The 23,122-nt window shown below is 38.8% G+C and overlaps 1 long non-coding RNA gene across 1 annotated transcript in view; it reads right to left on the bottom strand.

Moving 5' to 3' along the window:
* Positions 1 to 1,753: 1,753 nt before the first annotated feature.
* Positions 1,754 to 23,122, bottom strand: part of LOC134480014 (uncharacterized) — a 59,048-nt gene continuing 37,679 nt past the window's right edge. Inside the window, exon 3 of the long non-coding RNA XR_010054120.1 lies at positions 1,754 to 19,223. This is a non-coding gene — a long non-coding RNA (uncharacterized LOC134480014). The remainder of the gene's footprint in view (positions 19,224 to 23,122) is intronic.

The raw sequence follows: 23,122 nt of genomic DNA on the forward strand, positions 1-23,122 counted from the left end.
CCTCTCCGACGTTTCTATGCACAGGGATCCTAGATGGCACAAGGTGTTTCCCTCTTGAGTCAGGACTGTGGGCAGAGAGTAGTCTCCTCTGATTTTCCAGGAGTGTCTGCCCCTCTGAAGGTTTAGCTCTCCAGATTTTAGACCAGGGAGCTGTTTGACTGTTCCTATCTTCCTGTGTCCAGAGGCACTATACAGTTTGCTCTTGGGCCAGGGATGTGAACAAAGGTGGACATGAGTGGCAGTCTCCCTGCCCTGCAGTCTCAGGATTGCCCACAGTTGTGGGCAATCTGCTCTCTCTCCCACAGGGTTTGGGAACAGGGAGCTGTGAGCCAGGATCAGCATGGTTCGGATGACAGCTAGAAACCAGAAGTATCCAGTCTCAGAGGAATTTTGACTTTGTGTGTCCTGAGTCTACCAGGCAGGTCACTTGGAACAGAAATATTGGTCTTACCTCTGGTCTTAGGCCTGAAGTCGCTCCTCGGGGCTGGTTTTCAGCTCTCCATGAGGGTAGCAACAAGTAGCCCCCCTACTGTTCTTGGGTCCCTCTGTGTAGGGGGCCCGATGACAATAGGCATTTTCCTCTAGAGTCAGAAATGAAGGCAGAGAGTATTCTCCTCTGGTTTCCCAGGAGTGTATGCCCCTCTGAAGGTCTAGTGTTCTCTCTCTCTCTCTCTCTCTCTCTCTCTCTCTCTCTCTCTCTCTGTCTCTCTCGGGATTTGGGTGTAGGGAGCTGTTTGATCGGTTCATTCAGATCTGGGCGCAATCTGGACCACTTATTTTCTTTTTTGATGATGAGACTACATGGACTTTTGCCTGCTAGGCAAATGATCTAATACCAAGCTAATTCAACACCTACTAGCCAGGGTTTGGTTTGTGGTAGTTAGGATCAAATGAAGGGCCTGTGAATTAGGCAAGTGTGCTCTCACTGAACTATATTCACAAGCATTTATTATATTCATTATTTCACTTATTCCATTTCTGCATAGCTTCATATGAGCGTTTTGTGAATATATGTGTATTCCTTTTTAATTTGTGAGTTTTTTCATGTTTTACATTTGCTTTCTAAACTATATTTGTATTATAATTTCTGTGATTATCAGAAGAACTTCCCTGCCTATTTATGTATACAAAATATCCTGTAATTTACAAGAGCAAAGCCTGGTTTTCAGACCAAGTCCTTAACATATTGCATAGTGTATGGCATGATTCTACCTGAAATCTGAGTGGTTCTCCTCAGTTATACCTCTTTGTAGCTCTTCCAGAAGTCCCTACTTGAACATGTTTTAGGAAATCTAAATGTAGTCACATTAGCAAAGAATATTAAACACCACAAATACATATCCATTTTTTTCTTCTTTCTGACTAGCAATAAATACTAGGAAATTATTTTAAGATGTTGAACAGGTACAGTTACCCCAGCTCACAGAGAAGTATGTGATCTTTGGTTACTGAACCTAAAGTAGCTTCTTTTTTCCATGATTTTTCAACTATAGGCTGAGGTAGGCCAGAGGCAGATATGGTGTTTGGTAAGATGGGATAATTAACTGTGATTTTCAACTAGGATGGATGTATTTGCACACACCCCATCAAAGGCCATGGGTTATCATCATTTATTACTGCTGCATGCTTTCTTTTTTTTTATTTTCACATTCCAGATATTATTCTTTTCCCGGCCTACCCCTCCCAAACAGTTACACATCCCATATCTCCTCCTCCTTCCCTTGCCTCCACAAGGTTTACTCTACCCCACCCACCCCAACAGACCTCTAATCATTAATTAATTGAGACTGCTGGTCCTGCTACAATGTTTCCCTGCTCCTCAGCTTCCTCCATCTTTTCCCTAATTCAACCACAGAGTCAGAAGCTTCTGTTCATTGGTTGGGTGCTCTTATCTGCACTTACTTTTTCAGGTGCTTGTTGGGTATTTTGGTGGGCAGTAATGATAGCTTCCTTTTTTTGAATGCCCCATAGAATAAGTAATGGTGTCAGATCTAGGGTCCACCGCTTGAGTTGGATCCTACATTGGGCCTGTCATTGGACCTTCTTTTCCTCAGGCCCTTCTCCATTTCCATCTTGCATCTCTTTCAGACAGAAAGAAATATGGGGTTAGAGCTTTGACTGTGGAATAACAACCCCATCTCTCACTTGATGCCCCATCTTTCTGCTGGAGGTGAGTTTAATAAATTCCCTCTCACCACTGGAGGGCATTTTATCGAGGGTCACCCCTTTGGATCCCCGAGTCTCTCACTTGAAAGGTCTCTGGTATGTTCTAGAGTGTCCTCCCAACCTCATTCCTCCTGAGGTAGCCTGTTTCCATTCTTTCTGCTGGCTCCCAGGGCTTCAGTATTTCCCCCCACCCAATGACAGATCATGTTCCCCTCTTCCCCTATCTTCAATACCTTTCCCTCACCTGTCCTTCCCTCCCACTTTGTGCTTGCTTTCTTCTCTTCACCTCCAGAGTGGGTTTGAGCCATCCTTACTTGGGACCTTCAGTTTTTTTTTACCTTTTTGTGTTCTGTGGACTGTATTGTGGGTATTCTGTACCATTTTTGGCTAAAATCCACTTATTAGTGAGAACATACCATGCATGTTCTTTTGGATCTGAGTTAGTTCACTCAGGATAATATTTTCTACTTCCATCCATTTGCCTGCAAAACTCAGGATGTCCTTGTTCTTAATAGCTGAGTAGTATTCCACTGTGTAAATGAACGACATTTTCTGTATCCATTCTTCTGTTTTTGTTGTTTCCAGCTTGTGTCTATCACAGATAAGGCCACTACGAACATAGTGGAACATGTGCCCCTGTGGCAAGGTGGAGCATCTCTTGGGTATCTCCCTAAGAGTGGTAATTCTGGGTCTTTAGGAAGGTTTATTTCCAATTTTTTGAAGAACCACCATATTGATTTCCAGAGTGGTTGTACCAATTTGAAATATTACCAGCACTGGAAGAGTGTTCCTCCATCTCCACATCCATGTATCCTCATCTGAGGTTCTGACCTTAGCCAATCTTAATAGTGTAAGGTGGAATCTCAGGGTCAATTTAATTTTCATTTCTTGGATCACTAAGGATTTTGAACATTTCTTTAGGTGCTTATCACCCATTCAAGATCCCTCTGTTGTGAATTCTGAGTTTAGTTCTATACCCCATTTTTTGATTGTGTTATTTGTGGTATGGTGGTTAGCTTCTTGAGTTCTTTATGTATTTTTGGATCTTAGCCATCTATCAGATGTGGGGTTGAAGGTTTTTCCCAATATGTAGGATGCCAATTTTTTTCTTGACTCTGAGCTATGCCTACATAAGATTTCCAGTTTCACGAGGTCCCATTTATAAATTCTTAATCTTAGAGCATGAACCATTGGAGTTCTGTTTAGGTCATTTCCACCTGTGCCAATGAGTTCAGTGTTCCTTCATACTTTCTCTTCACTGTATCTGGATTTATTTTGAGGTTCTTGATCCACTTGCACTCTAGCTTTGTGTGTGGTTACAAATATGGATCTATTTTCATTTTTTACATACAGTTGGCCAGTTGGACCAGCAGCCTTTATTGAAGATGCTTTCTTCTTTTCACTGTATATTTTTGGATTCTTTGTTAAAGATCAAGTCTGGTAAGTTTATGGTTTTATTTCTGGGTCTTTGATTCTATTCCATTCATCAAGCTGTCTGATTCTGTATGAATACAATGCAGTTTTTATCACTATTGCTTTGTTGTATAGCTTGAGGCTAGGCATGGTAAATTTGCCCAGACATTCTTTTATTTTTAAGAATTGTTTTAGTTATTCTGTGGTTTTGCTTTTGCAGATGAATTTGAGAATTTCTCCATCTAAGAATACATCAAAACTGTCATTCGCCATGAAGAGGTAGCCTTCATCCCAGGGATGGAAGGTTGGTTCACTATATGAAAATCCATTAGCATATTCCATCATATAAACAAATGTAAAGAAAAAGTAAATTATCATCTCCTTAGATGCAGAAAAACATTTGACAGAATACAACATCACTTCATGTTAAAAGTATTGGAGAGATCAAGAATTTGAGGCCCTAGCCTAAGAAAATTACGTAACCTAAACATAAGAAAAGCAATTTACTACAAACCAGCAGCCAATACCAAATTAAATGGAGAGATACTTAAAGCACTCCTACTAAATCAGGGACAAGACAAAGAAGCCAACTCTCTCCATATCTATTCAATATAATACTTGAAGTTCTAGTTAGAAAAATAAAACCACAAATAGAGATCAAGAGGATACAAATTGTCAAAGGAGAAATAAAGGCATCACTATTTGCAGATGACAAGATAATTATATATATGACCCCAAAAATTCTATCATAAATAAACAAATTCAACAAAGTGGTCAAATGTAAAACTAACTCAAATAAATCATACAAATGAAATCAGGCTGAGAAAGAAATTAGGGAAACAGCTCCCTTCACAATAGCCACAGATAATATAAAATCTCTTGGGGTAACTCTAATCAAATAGGTAAAATATCTTTCTAATATGAACTTCAAATCTCTCAAGAAAAAGATCAGAGAAGATCTTAGAAAATGGAAATATTCCCCATGCCCATTGATTGGCAGAAATAACACAGGCAATCTACAGATTCAATGTTTCTAATTGCTGTTTTGGATATTTTTATTTACATTACAAATTTAATCCCCAACCCAACCACCTACCACTACCCACCTTCCTGCCCTGACATTCTCCTACACTGGGTGGGGTGTGTGTATAGCCTTGGCAGGAACAAGGGCTTTGCATTGCTTTGGTGCCCCAAAAGGCATTTCTGCTACTTATGCAGCTGGAGCCATGGGTCTATCTGTAGGAAGCGGCTAAAGATGGCTCCGACATCCGGTGGTCGTTGGTGATAAACACCTTCAATGCGCATGTGTTAGCATTTCTCTGGCAGTTATCAGACTGGAGTGATATTCATGCTAATAAGGTATTTCATACTCCACCAATCACCAGAGGACAAGTTTACAGCCACAGCCTGTCTTGTATTTAAGGCAAGTGCCTTTGTTTCCTGGGGTCCCCCGTATCAAGAAAGAGGTGTTCCTGCAATAAAGGCTGTTGAGAAGAATACAACGGTGTTGCGTCTTCCTTGCTGGTCGAGGTGGGCGCTTCATCTATCCATTGTACTCTTTGGATAGTGGTTTAGTCCCTAGGAACTCTGGTTGGTTGTTATTGTTCTTGTTGAGTTGCAAACCCCTTCAGTTACTTCAATCTTTTCTCTAACTCATCCAATGGGGACCCTGTTCTCAGTTAAATGGTTTGCTGTGCGCTTTCGCCTATGTATTTGACATGCTCTGGTAGAGCCCCTCATGAGACAGCTATATCAGGTTCCTGTTAGCACGAACTTCTTGGCATGAACAACATTATCTGGGTTTGGTGACTGTAAGTTTTTGGGATGACTCCTCAGTTATGGCATCTCTGGATGGTCTTTCTATCAGTTGCTACTCCAAACTTTTCCTCTGTATCTCCTCCTATGAATATTTTTGTTCCCCCAAATAAAAAGTACTAAAGCATCTGCACTTTGTTCATTCTTCTTCTTGAATTTCATGTTGTCAGTGGATTGTATCTTGGGTAATCCAAACGTTTGTGCTAATACCCATATATAAGTGAATGTATCCCAGGTGTATGTTGGGTTACCTCACTCAGGATATTTTCTAATTCTATTCATTTGCCTATGAATTTCATGAAGTCATGTTTTTAATAGGTGAGTAGTACTCCTTCGTGTAGTTGTACCACAATTTCTGCATACATTCCTCCATTGAAAGACATCTGGGTTCTTTGGAAACAGATCACTGTATGGTTGTTTTTGTTATGGTTATGCTGGAATCTTGTCCTGAAATTGATGTTCCCTGTGAAGTTTAAGGGGGGAATGGTGTTGGTACCATGGTTAAAGCTGATGGCTTTGGTGATTTAACTATCTAGACATTCACCAGCTGAAACTGATGGCTTCTGGAAATTATCTCCTGCCCATAGGAACAGGGCCTTTTTTCTTTGACTCAGGATCTCTTTCTGGCCAAAGAAGAGGATCAGAGTTCCCTAATTCTTCATGAGTCACAGGGAAGAGATGATAAATAGAGGAGAGGAAAGGAAAGGAGAGGAGAGGAGAGGAGAGGAGAAGAGAAGACAAGAGAAGAGAAGAGAAGAGAGAAGGAAAGAAGAGAAGAGAAGAGAAGAGAAGAGAAGGAAGAGTAGAGAAGAGAAAGTCATGTTCGCATAGACACACAGATACTGAATGAAGCAAAAAATTACTATACTGCCACTTTATTTTTGTTCTCAACTTTTATACCTTCTCATGATAATTGATAACATTGTTTTTGTAACCATTTTTGCATTCCATAAGTTCATGTCATATATCAATAATGCTTAAGAAGTGACAGCAAAACTGTTTACATCCTTTTCCATTAAGATTAGTACCTGATTAACTATTTGTTATCTATTTCTAGGTCCATAAATTCAGTATATGTTTAAAGCAATAATTTTTACCTCAGAAGTTAGTACAGTTTTGTCAGGAGACAAATCATCTATTTTAAATCTTATTATTTTGAAGTCTTATACAGATAAACTAGTTCGTCATTTATTTTCTGTCCTTGTACTTCCAATAAATTGCTCATTCCTGGTCTATGATGTTTAGTTACCAGATAGTGACAACATTCCTAACCTAGTATGAATGATTTCCTTGATTGTAAATATGTTTCAATATTGTTTCTTTTTCAAATGCTATTGCCCAATGACACTTGAAGGATAACAAAGTTCTATTTGCAGCTTTTATTTTATAGAGGGCTTGAGGTTATGTGTATCAATTTAGGAGTTCTAGAAAATCATTATCAAAAATTAGAAAATCGTCAATTCATCTAAATAGCATTACTACATGAAAGTATATTTCCCTGTTAATCTGCAGGAATTTTCCCCAATGTGGTGGGCTGATGCCCAGGAATCATTAGGCTATATAATAATAGCAGGAAAATCATATCAGTCGCTAGAACCACTCTTGGGATAAAGTCTCTGAGGACCCTGCTGCTCATAATAAAGCCATACAAAATGGTGGGCCATCTGCAGAAAACACTTACTTGGCATAGCTATCCCTGAATTAATTCTGAACCTGTTTTATTGTTGTGACTAGATAGTTGTAAATATTGAATTGGGGGTTTGTTTGCAGTTTCAAAGGTAGCTAGTCCATGATAATTGTGGTGGAGAGAATGGCATCAGGCAGGCAGGCAAGGTCCTCAGGCCAGAGGCTGACTGTTTACATATGATCTACAAGATATGTGCAGAAAGTAAGTGATACTGGACCTGGCCCAGTGATTCTGAAACCTGAAACCCATGCCTAATAACATTTCTCCACCAGCTGTGCTACACTTATTTTAATAAGCCATATCTCCAAGGTCTTTCCCAAAGACTTATAGTAACTGTGGACCAAATCCTTCAAATAATTAGGCACATAAGGTCCATTCTCATATAAACCACTATAAGGCCCAATTATAAGTAAGTGGTTAGTTTCACAGGACACTGCCAGGATCTCTGCATAGCAGGGCATTCTCAAAGTATCTGCTGCATGTCTATGCCAGTATTTGACACTGTCATTCTTTTCTGTGCTCATTCTATTGTTTTAGACATCTAAGAAATGGGAAGTGGTTTGGATTTAGGTTTTTTTTTAAAAACTTTTAGACTTAATCAAGAATAACACATGTTAAAAACAGGCCTATTAACTTTACGATAACCAGAAAAGCTTTAATAATAAAAAGTAATTTATGGGTGTCACTTATATTTTTACCCTCACAATTTCTAAATGACTTTTTTTAGTTATAGGGCTTAAATAATGGATAAGAATGAAGAATCCACCTTGGGTGACCTAGTTTTTAACAAAGTTGAAAGGTTGAAGATTCGCATAAGCAGGAAATGAAAATATGATGGCTTGATGTGTACATGACTAACTTTTTACGTTTATTATTTTAAAAAACTTTACACATTTATTTAATTTGCATTAAATTCTTATGCTCCTACAAATTATTACATGACCTCAATTTTTCTTAATGTTATGACATATTCTTTATTATTACATATTTATAAACACAGCCTGCTAGCTTTATTCAATGCTGCACAAAGAAAATCACAGAGACTGGATGGTGGACCCCAGCCCAGAGCTGGGATTTAAGGCAGAAGCCATGGCAAAATACAGTCATGGATTAGCTGAACCAAAGAGAAATACTAAGACATTGGGGCATGGCTTCCTGAGAAGTTGCCTTCAGAGCTAAGGATGAACAGCTGACAACTTGCAGCAACATTTCCAATACCTTCTCACAGGCACAGCAGTCTGCCTTGGTCATCTCAACCTAGAGCTAGCCTTCCTGTGATCACTCTCCCATATGCCAACATTTAAACAGGACATGGGACTGCTAGACCCCACTCTTCTGCCTGCTTGCACTGAGGGCCATGCGGCATCAGTGCACATGCTGCCAGCTGCAGCTTAGCTCCACACTGCAGCATAATAAACAAAACATAGCATAAGTATCAAATCAGAGGCACAGAATCCTCAGTGTTTTTTTTTTCTATATTCAGCCCCTTCCTTTATGTAAAAGAATCAGCTTGGACTGCAGTGTTCTAAACTAAACTTTATGGAGGAAAAAAGTACAGGAAACTCCAGGTAGTAAGACAAATATCCAGCCCTCCACACCTCACTCACATCCAAAGACACTTCAGGCAAAGGAGTTCTGACACCCTCAAAATCACTGTGATCCCTGTCCCAGAGAAACAGAACCTCCCACCCTACCAGAGAAACAGACTTTCTTCTTTTGGTTCACTAAGGAGCAGAGTTGACCTTAGCACAGCCCACTCTGCCCATATTGAGAGATAGCTTGACACCCCCCAGCAGGAGTTCTGACACCTCCAGACTCCCAGAGAAGACTCTTCAAACATGCCTCCCACACCAAAAGACAAACTGACCCAAGGAGGCTCACCTTAACCAGGCTTACAGAAGGGACAAGCTCCAGTCAGAGACAACAAGGCCCATTAGCACCAGAGATAACCTGATGGTTAGAGGCAAATCAAAGAAAATAAGCAACTGAAACCAGCACCATTTGGAAACATTAGAACCTGACTCTCTTAACATGGATGGATACCCAACATGCATGAAAAGCAGGACTTTGATCTGAATCCCATTTTATGAAGATTATAGGGGGACTTGAGGAGGACATAAATAACTCCCTTAACGACATATACAAGAACAAAGGTAAACAAGTAGAAGCCCTTAGAAGGTGCACATAAATCCCTTAAAAAATTAAAAGAAAAGTTATCAGTCAGGTAAAGGAATTGAACAAAACTGTCCAGGATCTAAAAATGGAAATAGAAATGATAAAAAAATCACAAAGAAAGACAACCCAGGAGATAGATATACTAGGAAAGAGATGAGGAGTCATAGATGAGGGCATAACCAAGAGAATATAAGAGATAGAAAAGAGAATCTCAGGTGTAGAAGATAACATAGAATACATTAAGACAACAATCAAAGAAAATACACAGTTTAAATAGTTCCTAACCCAAAACATCCAGGAAATTCAGGACAAAATGAAACGACCAAACTTCAGAATAAGAGGAATAGAAGAAAGTAAAGATTTTCCATTCAAAAGGACAGAAAACAACTTCAATTAAGTTACAGAAAACTTCCCAATATTAAAAAAAGGGATGTCCATAAACCTACAACAATCCTACAAAATTTCAAAGAGATTGGACCAGAAAAGAAATTCCTCCAGTCACATAATAATGAAAACACCAAATGCACAGAACAAAGAAAGAATATTAAAAGCTGTAAGGGAAAAAGGTCAAGTAACATATAAAGGCAAACCTATCAAAATAGCTTCTCAACAGAGACTCTAAATGTCAGAGGCTCTTGGATAGATGTCATACAGACCATCAGCGAACACTAATGCCAGCCTAAGCAACAGTACCCAGAAAAACTTAAAATTAACTATAGATGAAGAAACCAAAAAAAAAATTCCATGTCAAAACAAGTTTTAAGTAATATCTTTCCAATACACCAGCCCCAGTGAGGATAATAGAAGAGGAATACCACCCCCATACACCCAAGACAAAATAAAAAAATCTTCTTACAACAAACCCAAAAGAAGAGAAGCACACAAACATAATTCCACATCTAACAACAAAAATAACAGTACAATCAATGGTCTTTAATGTCTCTCAACATCACTGGACTGTATTCCAGAATAAAAAGACATAGAATAGCATAATAGATACAAAAATAGGACCCAGCATAATACTATGTATAGGAAAAACACCTTAGTGACAAAGACAGAAATGACCTCAAAGTAAAAGCCTGGTAAAAAAATGTCCAAGTTAATGATCCGAAGAACCAGGTCATGTAGCCATTCTAATATTCAATAAAATAGATTTTCAAGCAAAAGGTAGTAAAAAATAAGGAAGGACAGTACATACTGATCAAAGAAAAAATCCACAAAGTTGAACTCTCAATTATGCACATCCATCTCAAAAATGCAAGAAAAACAACATTTGTAAAAGAAATGATACCAAATCCCAAAGAACACATTGAAGTATGTCTCATAGTAGGAGACTTCAACACCCACTCTTACCAATAGATCATGGAAAGAGATACTAAATTGAGAATCAGTGAAACTAAGAGAAGTTTTTAAGCAAATGGATTTAACAGATATCTGCAGAAATTTTGATCCTAAAATAAAGAAATAAGTCTTCTCAGCATCTCAAAATACCTTCTCAAAAATTGACCATATAATTGGTCACAAAATAGGACTCCACAGATAGAAAGAGATTTAAATTATCCCATGTATCCTATTAGATCACCATGGGATAAGGCTGGTCTTTAATAATGACTAAAAGAACAAAAATCCCACATATTCATGGAAACTGAATGACTCATTACTCAATAATAACTTGGTCAGGAAAGAAGTAAAGAAAAAAATAAAAGACTTTTTAGAACTTAACAAAAACAAAGGCACAGCATACCCACAATTATGGGACACAAAAATACAGTGCCAAGAGGATATCTCATAGCCTTGAGTGCCTTCATAAAGTAATTGGAGTCAGCCTACTCTAGCAGTTTAAACCATATATCTAAAAGCTGAAGAATAAAAAGGATAAAATATAAACAAGAAGAATAAATGGCAGGAAATAATGAAATTCAGAGCAGTAATAAACCAAGAAGAGACAAAGAGAGCTATACAATTATTCAACAAAACTAAGCTACTTTTCAGAGAAAATCAACAAGATAGATAAACACTTATCCAGACTAACCAGAGAGCACAGAGGCATTATCCAGATTAGCAAATTCAGAAAGGAAAAGGGAGAATTAACAAAAGAAACTGAAGAAATTTAAAAAATCATCAAAACCTATGACAAAAAAACTATACTCAAAAAACAGAAAAATCTAGATGAAAAGGAAGATTTTCTAGAGATACCAATTACTAAAGTTAAATCAGGAACATTAAAACAATCTGAACAGTCCCTTAACTCCTAAAGAAAAAGAAGAAGTCATAAGAAGTATCCAACGCGCCCCCCCCCCAAAGAAAAAGCATAGAACATAATGGTTTTAGTGCAGAATTCTATCAGACATTCAAAGAAGACTTAGTACCAATAAATCTCAAACTATCCCATAAAATAGAAACAGAAGTAACACTACCCAATTCTTTCTATGACGACTCATTTACTATGTTGGAGCACTATACTCAGGAGTGGTATAGCTGAGTCCTCAGGTAGTGCTATGTCCAATTTTCTGAGTAGCCAACAGTGTTTGTACCATCTTGCAATCCCACCAACGATGGAGGAGTGTTCCTCTTTCTCCACATCCTCACCAGCATCTGTTGTCACCTGAGATTTACATCTTAGCCATTCTGATTGTTGTGTGAGAGAATCTGAGTTGTTTTGATTTGTATTTCCCTGATGACTAAGGATGGTGAACATTTCTTTAGGTACTTCTTAGCCATTTGATTTTCCTTGGCTAAGAATTTTTTGTTTAGATCTGCACCCATTTTTAATAGGGTTATTTGGCTCCCTTGAGTCTAGATTTTTGAGTTCTTTGTATATATTGGACAACAGCCCTATATCAGATGTAGGATTGGTAACGATCTTTTCCCAATCTGAAGATGGCCATTATGTTCTACTGACAATATCCTTCGTTTTACAGAGCTTTGCAGTTTTAGGAGGACCCATTTGTTGATTATTGACCAGGAAATTTTCCCCAGTGCCCTTATATTCACATGGCTTTTACCCACATTTTCATCTATTAGTTTGATTGTATTTCATTTTATGTGAGGTCCTTTATCCACTTGGATGTGAGTTTTGTACAGTGCAAAAAGAATGGATTGATTTGCATTCTTCTAGGTGCTGAACTCCAGTTGAACCAGCATCATTTGTTGAAAACGCTATCTTTTTTCCACGGCATGGTTTTAGCTCCTTTGTCAAAGAGCAAGTGACCACAGATGTGTGGATAATTTCTGGGTCTTTAATTCTATGCCATTGACCTACCTGCCTGTCTCTGTACCACTACCAAACAGTTTTTATCATGATTGCTCTGTAATACAGCTTGACGTTAGGGATGGTGATTTCTCCAGAATTTTGTTTATTTTTGAGAATAGTTTTAACTTTGCTGGGTTTTTTGTTATGCCGTATGAATTGGCAAATTGCTCTTTCTAACTCTATGAAGAATTTTGTTGAAATATTGATAGGGATTTCATTCAATCTGTAGATTATTTTGGCCATTTTTACTATATAAATCCTGTTAATCCATGAGCATTGGAGATATTTCTATCTTCTGAAATCTCCTTCAGTTTTTTTCAGAAAAAAAGAAACTTCAAGTTCTTGCCATACACATCTTTCACTTGCTTGGTTAGAGTCACACTGAGGTATTTTACATTATTTGTGATTATTGTAAAGGGTGTCATTTCCTTAATTTCTTTTTTGGCCTGTTTATCCTTTGAGTAAAGGAAAGCTACTGATTTGCTTGAGTTAATTTTATATCCAGCCACTTTGCTGAAGCAGTTTTTCAGGGTAGGAGTTCTCTGGTGGTACTTTAGGGGTCAGGTAACTATACTATCATATCATATGCAAATAGTAGTATTTTGACTTCCTACTTTCAATTTGTATCCCTTTGACCTCCTTTCATTGTCTGATTGCTCTGGCTAGGAATTCAAGTACTATATTCAATAAGTAGAGAGAGAGTGGGCAGCCTTGTCTAGTCACTGATTTTAGTGAAATTGCTTCAAGTTTCTCTGCATTCAGTTTGATGTTAGCTGCTGTTTTGCTGTATATGGCCTTTACTATTTTTAAGTATGGGCACTGACTTCCTGACCTTTCCAAGACTTTAACATGAGGGGTGTTGAATTTTGTCAATGCTTTCTCAGTATCTAGTGAGACAATCATGTGGTTTTTTTTAATTTGAGTTTGTTTCCATACTAGATTACATTGATGGATTTCCATTCATTTAACCATCACTGCATCCCTGGGATTATGACTACTTGATTATGATGGATGATTGCTTTGATGTGTTCTTGGATTTGCTTTGCAACAAGTTTATAGAGAATTTTTTGACAATATTCATAAGGGAAATTGGTTTGAAGTTTTCTTTTTTGCTGGGTCTTTTTGTGGTTTAGGTATAAGTGTAATTGAGGTTTCATAGAAAGAATTGGATAGTGTTCCTGCTGTTTCTATTTTGTGGAATACTTTGGGCAGTATTACTACTATGTCTTCTACGAAGGTCTGATAGAATTTTTCACTGAACCCATCTGGTCCTGGGTTATTTTTGTTTTGTTTTGTTTTGTTTTGTTGTTGTTGTTTTGTTTGTGAGATTTTAAATAACTGCTTCCATTTCTTTAAAATATATTGGAATGTTTAGATTGTCTATGTAACCCTGATATATCTTTGATACCTGTTATCTGTCTCAAAAATTGTCCATTTCGTCTACATTTTACAGTTTTATTTATTAAACCTTTTGTAGAGGATCTCCTGAATTTTTTAATTTCTTCAGATTCTGTTGTTATAGCTCCCTTTTCTTTTCTTATTTTGATAATTTGGATACACTCTTTGTGCCCTCTTCATATTCTGGCTAAGGTTTATCTATCTTGTTGATTTTCTCAAAGAAGCAGCTCCTGGTTTTGTTGATTCTTTGTGTAGTTCATTTTATTTCTACTGGGTTTATTTCAGCTCTGCATTTGATCATTTCCAGCCTTCTCCTCCTCCTGTGCATATTAGTCCTGGTTTCTGTTGCTTAGGATCCTATGCTTGCCCCTCACCATCTGATTATCTCTGGTGTTAGCTGGTGTTGCTGTCTCTGACAGTAGCTTGACCCTCCTATAAGCCTGTGTGTCTGTACTCCTGTATACCGGCCTTCTCCCAGTGGAATCTGTATACAGATAGCTGTGGACTGAGTAAGCTTTGGGTACAAGTGGAAAGCAGAAGGATACTTTCCCAGTCTGCTCCTAGGTTCCTCTGTCCAGAGGGCTCCAGGCAGATTCCTCTTGGCCCAGGAATGTGAGCATAAGTAGTGGACTTCCATGTGCTCTCAGGATTGTCCACACTTCTGAGACTCTTGTTCTCTCCCCCAATGGATCTGCATAGAGTGAGTTGTGAGACAGCGTCAGCTCCAGGCATAGGCTGAAACCAGAATTATCCTGTCCCAGATTACTCCTCAATTCCTATGTCCAGAGTTACTTCACACCACCAAAACTCAAAAGAAAGTCACACACACACACAGACACACACACACAACCATGACCAACATCAAAATAACAACAATTAAATATCATGGGCCATTAATATCTCTCAACATCAACAGTTTTAATTCCCTAATAAAAAGACACAGACTAACAGAGTGCATGCATAAATCAATGATCAGCTACATGTTAGAAACAAACCTTAGCAACATAGATATTACCTCACATTAGAGGGCTAGAAAAAGGTTTTCCAAGCAAATGAATTCAAGAAACAAAATGGATTAGTCATTCTAATATTTAATAAAATAGACTTTGAACCAAAAGTAATCAAAAGGGTTGGAAAGGATAGCTCATATTCATCAAAGAAGATACCAAAGAAAAAATCCATCAAAATGACATCTCAATTCTGAACATCTATGCCCAAAATGCAAGAGTACCTTCATTCATAAAATAAACGTTGCTAAAGTTTAAATCACACATTGAACCACAGTGATATTTAAACCCCTGACTCCTACCAATGTACAAACCATTAAAATAGAAAATAAACAAAGAAATAGTAAATCTGACAGACTTGAACCAAATGGACCTAATAGATACCTACAGAAATATTTCACCAAACACAAATGAATATACCATTTTCTCAGTATTTCAGAGAAGCTTCTCCAAAATTGACAATATACTCCTTTACAAAGAAAGCCTCAAAAGATACAAGAGTATTAAAATAACCCCTTATATCTTATCAGATCAACATGGATTAAAGTTGAGTATCAACAATAGAAACAACAGATATCCTACAGTTTCACAGAAACTGAATAACTCTGCTCAATGATTATTAAGTCAAAGAAGAAATTAAAGACTTTGTAGAATTCATTGAAAATGAAGGTACAACATAACCAAACTTATGCAATACAATGAAAGCAGTGCTAAAAGGAAAATTCATAATATTAAATGCCTTTCTAAAGAAACTGGAGAGATCTCATAGTTGCAACTTAACGCATACCTGGAATCTCTAGAGCAAACACAAGCAAACACACACAAGAGGACTTGCTGGCTGGAAATAATCAAACTCAGGGCTGAAATGAATAGATTAGAAACAAAGAACAATTCAAAGAATCAATGAAACGAACAGACATTTTTTTGAGAAAACTCAACAAGATAGAAAAAGTCTTAGCCATACTCACAAAAAGCAAAACAGACCATATTCAAAATAAGAAAATAAGAAATAAAAAAGGGTTCATAAGAATGAATAGTCAGGAAATTCAAAGAATTAAATTTTAAGTCAAAAGACTGTGCTCCACAAAATTGTGATAGTGAATGAAATGGGTGATTTCCTTGATAACTTTTAAAAAAAATTTCCCATTTTTATTTTAAATTGGGTATTTCTTATTTACATTTCAAATGTTATTACCGTTCCAGGTTTCCAGTCCATCAGCTCCCTAACCTCATGCCTTCCCTTCTATATGGGTGTTCCTCTCCATGTCCACCCTCATTCCACCTCACTGTGGAATAATAATCCTGTTCACTGGGGGTGCAGTCTTGGCAGGACCAAGGGCTTCCCCTTCTACTGGTGCCCCTACAAGTATATTTATTGCTACTTATGAATTTGGAGCCCACGGTCAGTCTATTTATACTCTTTGGTTAATCGTTTATTTCCTGGAAGCTCTGGTTGGTTGGCATTGTTGCTCTTATGGGGTTGCAAGCCCCTTCAGCTCTTTCAGTCCTTTCTCTAACTCCTCAAACAGGGACCCTATTCTCAGTTCACTGCTTTGCTTCTGGCATTCGCCTCTGTATTTGATATATTCTGGCTGTGTCTCCCAAGAGAGATCTATATCTGGTTTCTGTCAACCTGCATGCCTCAGTTTCATTCATCTTATCTAGTTTTGGGTGCTGTATATGTATGAGCCACATGTGGGGCAGGCTCAGAATGGCTGTTCCTTAAGTCTCTGTTTTAAACTTTGCCTCCTTATCTCCTCTTATGGGTATTTTTGTTCGCTTTTTAAAGAAGGAGTAAAGCATCCACATTTTGGTCATCTTTCTTGAGTTTCATTTGGTCTGTGCATCTTGGGTAATTTGAAAATTTGGGCTAATATCCACTTATCAATGAGGGCATACTGTGTGTGTTTTTCTGTGATTGGGTTACCTGACTCAGAATGATTTTTTTCTAGTTCCATTCATTTGCCTATGAATTTCATGCAGTCATTCTTTTAGATAGCTGAATCATGCTCCATTGTGTAGATGTACCATATTTCTGCATCCATTCCTCTGTTGAAGGGCATCTGTGTTCTTTCTAGCATCTGGCTATTATAAATATGGCTGCTATGAACATAGTGGAGCATGTGTCTTTGTTGGATGTTGGAGCATCTTTTGGGTATATGCCCAGTAGAGGTATAGCTGGGTCCGCAGGAAGTGCAAGGTCCAATTATCTAAGGAACCACCAGACTGATTTCCAGAATGGTGCATCAGTTTGGAATCCCACCAACAATGTAGGATTGTTCCTCTTTCTCCACATCCTTGCCAGCATCTACTATCTCCTGAATTTCTCATCTTAACCATTCTGACTGGTGTGAGTTGTTTTGATTTGCATTTCCCTGATGACTAAAGATGTTGAACATTTCTTTAGGTGCTTCTCAACCATTTGATATTCCTCAGCTGTACATTCTTTGTTTAGCTCTGTACCCCACGTTTTTTTAACCTTTAATATGTCTTTTTTTATTATTAACTTGAGTATTTCTTATTTACATTTCCAGTGTTAATCCCTTTCCGGTTTTCGGGCCCTCCCTCTAGCCCCTCCCCCTCACCTTCTATATGTGTGTACAGAGACAGACAGATAGACAAGTGGAATAGAATTGAAGACCCAGAAATGAACCACACACTTATGGTCACTTGATTTTTGACAAAGGAGCCAAAACCAGCCAATGCAAAAAAAGATAGCATTTTAAGCAAATGGTGCTGGTTCAACTGGAGGTCAACATGTAGAAGAATGCAGATCAATCCATGCTTATCACCCTGTACAAAGTTTAAGTCCAAATGGATGAAGGACCTTCACATCAAACCAGTACACTCAAAGTAATAGAAGAAAAAGTGGGGAAGAATCTCGAACACATGGGCACTTGAGAAAATTTCCTGAACAAAACACCAATGGCTTGTGCCCTAAGATCAAGAATCGACAAATGGGATCTCATAAAACTGCAAAGCTTCTGTAAGGCATAGGACACGTTGGTTAGGACAATACAGCAAACAACAGATTGGGGAAAAAAATCTTTAAAAATCCTAAAAGAGATAGAGGGCTTATATACAAAATATAAAAAGAATTCAAGAAGGTAGTCCACAGGGAGACAAATAACCCAATTAAAAAATGTGGTTCAGAGCTCAACAAAGAATTCATAGCTGAGGAATGCCGAATGGCTGAGAAACCCGGAAAGGGAATAACAATCGAAATGTAAATAAGAGATAATCAAGTTAATAAAGAAAAAAATAAACTTCTTTTAGGATCATAGCCATAAGTCTTCACTTCAATGTTAATAAAACATTTGTGAGAAGAAAGCCAAAAGTACCTGACCACTGACTGTGGCAGTGCAGGGCCAGACGAAGTGAAATTGTACAATACAAAGCAGATGGACTTACTTCTCCCAGGGTATCTGCTCAGTCCCTGGCCTGGAACCCCAGTTGCTTCCCTTCCCTGCCTGGGCTTTGAAGATGCTTGACCAGACATGACAGGCCTCAAGCTCTGTCTTGTCTTTGGCTGCTCTCTGAGCCTAGGATCCCACTGCTAAGAGGAAGTGCTTCCTTTGGCTCTGAATAGGCGTCTCCCTCCTGGTAGGCTTCCACTAATGTCAGAATCTGACATATGTTAGGAGCTGAGGTTAGTGGGCAGACACAGTAGTTATCACACAGTGTGTTTCTCTTTGAAGATGTGAAGAGTAGGAGTTAGGACCTGACTCCCCAACAGCGATCCATGTACTCTTCATTCCCAAATTGCCACACCCCCTTTCTTCCATTTCTTCTTCAGTGAACAATCTAGTCTCACTTTCCTCCACCTTTTCTTCAAGCCCCTCACTTTTCTTCTCTTACTTTCTTCTTTACAGCACCAGAATGTGAAATCTTCTTAATTTCTTTAGCTTCACTGGTCATGGGTGTAAGTTTGGGTTGAAAGTTGGGCATGCAAATTTCTTGATGAGATTACAACAGTGAAAGAATAGAATTTTACTAGTCAAGTTGGTATGATCAGCCTTCCTGCATCAGACCTTTTATCTTCCTCCATACAGACTGTCATTTCACAGGACTTAAGATAGAAAAGCCCTCTGGTTCTCCTCACCTTATTATGGACCTCCCCGTAAGGGTCATCTCTGTATGCAACACCTCCTGACCTGACCATTGTCTTACTTCTTGATCAGGGTCACAAATTCAGATCTTGTGTAATTCTTGAAGCCAGGCTTTGAATGAGCACCTTGCTTTTTCTTCTGCCCTTCATCTTTGACACATGTCTAGTGCTGTTCAAGTCTTCTGAAGTTTGTGGTGAGTTCTGTAGGTAAAAGGAAATGTACATTCATGGAAACTCCATGACTAGAGTTCTCAAATAAAGTGTTCAGCATGAAGATTTATTTGCCCAATATAGACAGAAAACAGGGAAAGGGGGACAAAGAAATTGAAAAGAGGGAGAAGGGAACAAATGTAAGAGCAGAAAAGAGCAAGAGAGAGGTAAGAGGTATTTATAGTGAGGGACAATGGACTGCCAATAGATAAGAAGAGACAATGTAGCATATAGAAAAACCATGGATTTTAAGGGTAAAATGGAAAATTTCATGTTAGACTGAGGTGTTAATTCTTTTTTCCCCCGTTTTTTCTTTATTAACTTGAGTATTTTTATTTACATTTCGAATGTTATTCCCTTTCCCGATTTCCGGGCCAAATCCCCCTCCCCTTCTATATGTGTGTACCCTCCCCATCCTCCCCCCCAGTAGCGCCCTCCCCCCAAAAATCACGTTCACTGGGGGTTCAGACTTAGCAGGATCAAGGGTTTCCCCTTCCACTAGTGCTCATACTACGCTATTCATTGCTACCTATGACGTTAGAGTCCAGGGTCAATCCATGTATAGTCTTTGGGTTGTGGCTTAGTACCTGGAGGCTCTGGTGGGTTGGCATTGTTGTTCATATGGGGTCTTGAGCCCCTTCAAGCTCTTCCTGTTCTATCTCTGATTCCTTCAACAGGGATCCCATTCTCACTTCAGTGGTTTGCTGCTGGCCTTCACCTATGTATTTGTTGTATTCTGGTTGTGTCTCTCAGGAGAGATATACATCCGGTTCCTGTCGGCCTGCAATTCTTTGCTTCATCCATTTTGTCTAATTGGGTGGCTGAATATGTATGGGCCACATGTGGGGCAGGCTCTGAATAGGTGTTCCTTCTGCATCTGTTTTAATCTTTGCCTCTCTCTTCCCTGCCAAGGGTATTCTTGTTCCCCTTTTAAAGAAGGAGTGAAGCATTCACATTTTGACCATCCCACTTGAGTTTCATGTGTTCTGTGCATCTAGGGTAATTCAAGAATTTGTGCTAATAGCCACTTATCAATGAGTGCATACCATGTGTGATTTTCTGTGATTGGGTTACCTCACTCAGGATTATATTTCCCAGTTCCATCCATTTGCCTATGAATTTCATAAAGTCATTGTTTTTGATAGCTGAGTAATATTCCATTGTGTAGATGTACCACATTTTCTGTATCCATTCCTCTGTTGAAGGGCATCTGGGTTCTTTCCAGATTCTGCCTATTATAAATAAGGCTGCTATGAACATAGTGGAGCATGTGTCTATGTTATATGTTGGAACATCTTTTGGGTAAATGCCCAAGAAAGGTATAACTGGGTCCTGGTAGTTCAATGTGCAATTTTCTGAGGAACCTCCACACTGATTTCCAGAATGGTTGCACCAGTCTCCAATCCCACCAACAATGGAGGAGTGTTCCTCTTTCTCTACATCCTCGCCAGCATTTGCTGTCGCCTGAGTTTTTGATCTTAGGCATTCTCACTGCTGTGAGGTGAAATCTCAGGGTTGTTTTGATTTCCATTTCCCTTATGACTAAGGATGTTGAACATTTCTTTAGGTGTTTCTCAGCCATTCGGCATTCCTCAGCTGTGAATTCTTTGTTTAGCTCTGAACCCCATTTTTAATAGGGTTATTTGTCTCCCTGCAGTCTAACTTCTTAAGTTCTTTGGGTATTTTGGATATAAGCCCACTATCTGTTGTAGGATGTTGTAGTTCTTTTCCCAATCTGTTGTTTGCCATTTTGTCCTAAACACCATGTCCTATGCCTTACAAAAGCTTTGCAGTTTTATGAGATCCCATTTGTCGATCCTTTTTTTTTTATTAACTTGAGTATTTCTTATATACATTTCGAGTGTTATTCCCTTTCATGGTTTCCGGGCAAATGTCCCCCTCCCCCCCTTCCTTATGGATGTTCCCCTACCCACCCTCCCACCATTGCCGCCCTCCCCCCAATTGTCTAGTTCACTGGGGGTTCAGTCTTAGCAGGACCCAGGGCTTCCCCTTCCACTGGTGCTCTTACTAGGATATTTATTGCTACCTATGAGGTCAGAGTCCAGGGTCAGTCCATGTATAGTCTTTAGGTAGTGGCTTAGTCCCTGGAAGCTCTGGTTGCTTGGCATTGTTGTACCTATGGGGTCCCAAGCCCCTTCAAGCTCTTCCAGTTCTTTCTCTGATTCCTTCAATGGGGGTCCTATTCTCAGTTCAGTGTTTTGCTGCTGGCATTTGCCTCTGTATTTGTTGAATTCTGGCTGTGTCTCTCAGGAGCAATCTACATCTGGCTCCTGTCGGTCTGCACTTCTTTGCTTCATCCATCTTGTCTGATTGGGTGGCTGTATATGTATGGGCCACATGCGGGGCAGGCTCTGAATGGGTGTTCCTTCAGTCTCTGTTTTAATCTTTGCTTCTCTCTTCCCTGCCAAGGGTATTCTTGTTCCCCTTTTAAAGAAGGAGTGAAGCATTCACAATTTGATCATCTGTCTTGAGTTTCATTTGTTCTAGGCATCTAGGGTAATTCAAGCATTTGGGCTAATAGCCACTTATCAATGAGTGCATACCATGGATGTCTTTCTGTGATTGGGTTAGCTCACTCAGGATGATATTTTCCAGTTCCATCCATTTGCCTACAGATTTCTTAAAGTCATTGTTTTTCATAGCTGAGTAATATTCCATTGTGTAGATGTACCACATTTTCTGTATCCATTCCTCTGTTGAAGGGCATATGGGTTCTTTCCAGCTTCTGGCTATTATAAATAAGGCTGCGATGAACATAGTGGAGCATGTGTCTTTTTTATATGTTGGGGCATCTTTTGTGTTTATGCCCAAGAGAGGTATAGCTGGATCCTCAGGCAGTTCAATGTCCAATTTTCTGAGGAACCTCCAGACTGATTTCCAGAATGGTTGTACCAGTCTGCAACCCCACCAACAATGGAGGAGTGTTCCTATTTCCCTGCATCTCGCCAGCATTTGCTGTCACCTGAGTTTTTGATCTTAGCCATTCTCACTGCTGTGAGGTGAAATCTCAGGGTTGTTTTAATTTGCATTTCCCTTATGACTAAAGATGTTAAACATTTCTTTAGGTGTTTCTCAGCCATTCGGCATTCCTCAGCTGTGAATTCTTTGTTTAGCTCTGACCCCATTTTTTAATAGGGTTATTTGTCTCCCTGCCATCTAACTTCTTGAGTTCTTTGTATATTTTGGATATAAGGCCTGTATCTGTTGTAGGATTGGTAAAGATCTTTTCCCAATATGTTCATTGCCGTTTTGTCCTAACCACAGTGTCCTTTGCCTTACAGAAGCTTTGCAGTTTTATGAGATCCCATTTGTCGATTCTTGATCTTAGAGTATAAGCTATTAGTGTTTTGTTCAGGAAATTTTCTCAAGTGCCCATGTGTTCGAGATGCTTCCCCACTTTTTCTTCTACTACTTTGAATGTATCTGGTTTGATGTGGAGGTCCTTGATCCACTTGGACGTAAACTTTATCCAGGGTGAAAAGCATGGATTGATCTGCATTCTTCTACATGTTGACCTCCAGTTGAACCAGCACCATTTGCTGAAAATGCTATCTTTTTTGCATTGGATGGTTTTGGCTCCTTTGTCTAAAAACAAATGACCATAGGTGTGTGCGTTCATTTCAGGGTCTTCAATTCTTTTCCATTCGTCTAACTGTCTGTCTCTGTACCAATACCATGCAGTTTTTATCACTATTGCTCTGTAATACTGCTTGAGTTCAGGGATAGTGATTGCCCCTGAAGTCCTTTTATTGTTGAGGATAGTTTTATCTATCCTGGGTTTTTTGTTATTCCAGGTGAATTTGCAAATTGTTCTGTTTAACTCTTTGAAGAATTGGATTGGTTTTTTGATGGGGATTGCATTTAATCTG

The sequence above is a fragment of the Rattus norvegicus genome, chromosome 8 (assembly GCF_036323735.1).
Source record: "Rattus norvegicus strain BN/NHsdMcwi chromosome 8, GRCr8, whole genome shotgun sequence".
Classification (NCBI taxonomy): domain Eukaryota; kingdom Metazoa; phylum Chordata; class Mammalia; order Rodentia; family Muridae; genus Rattus; species Rattus norvegicus.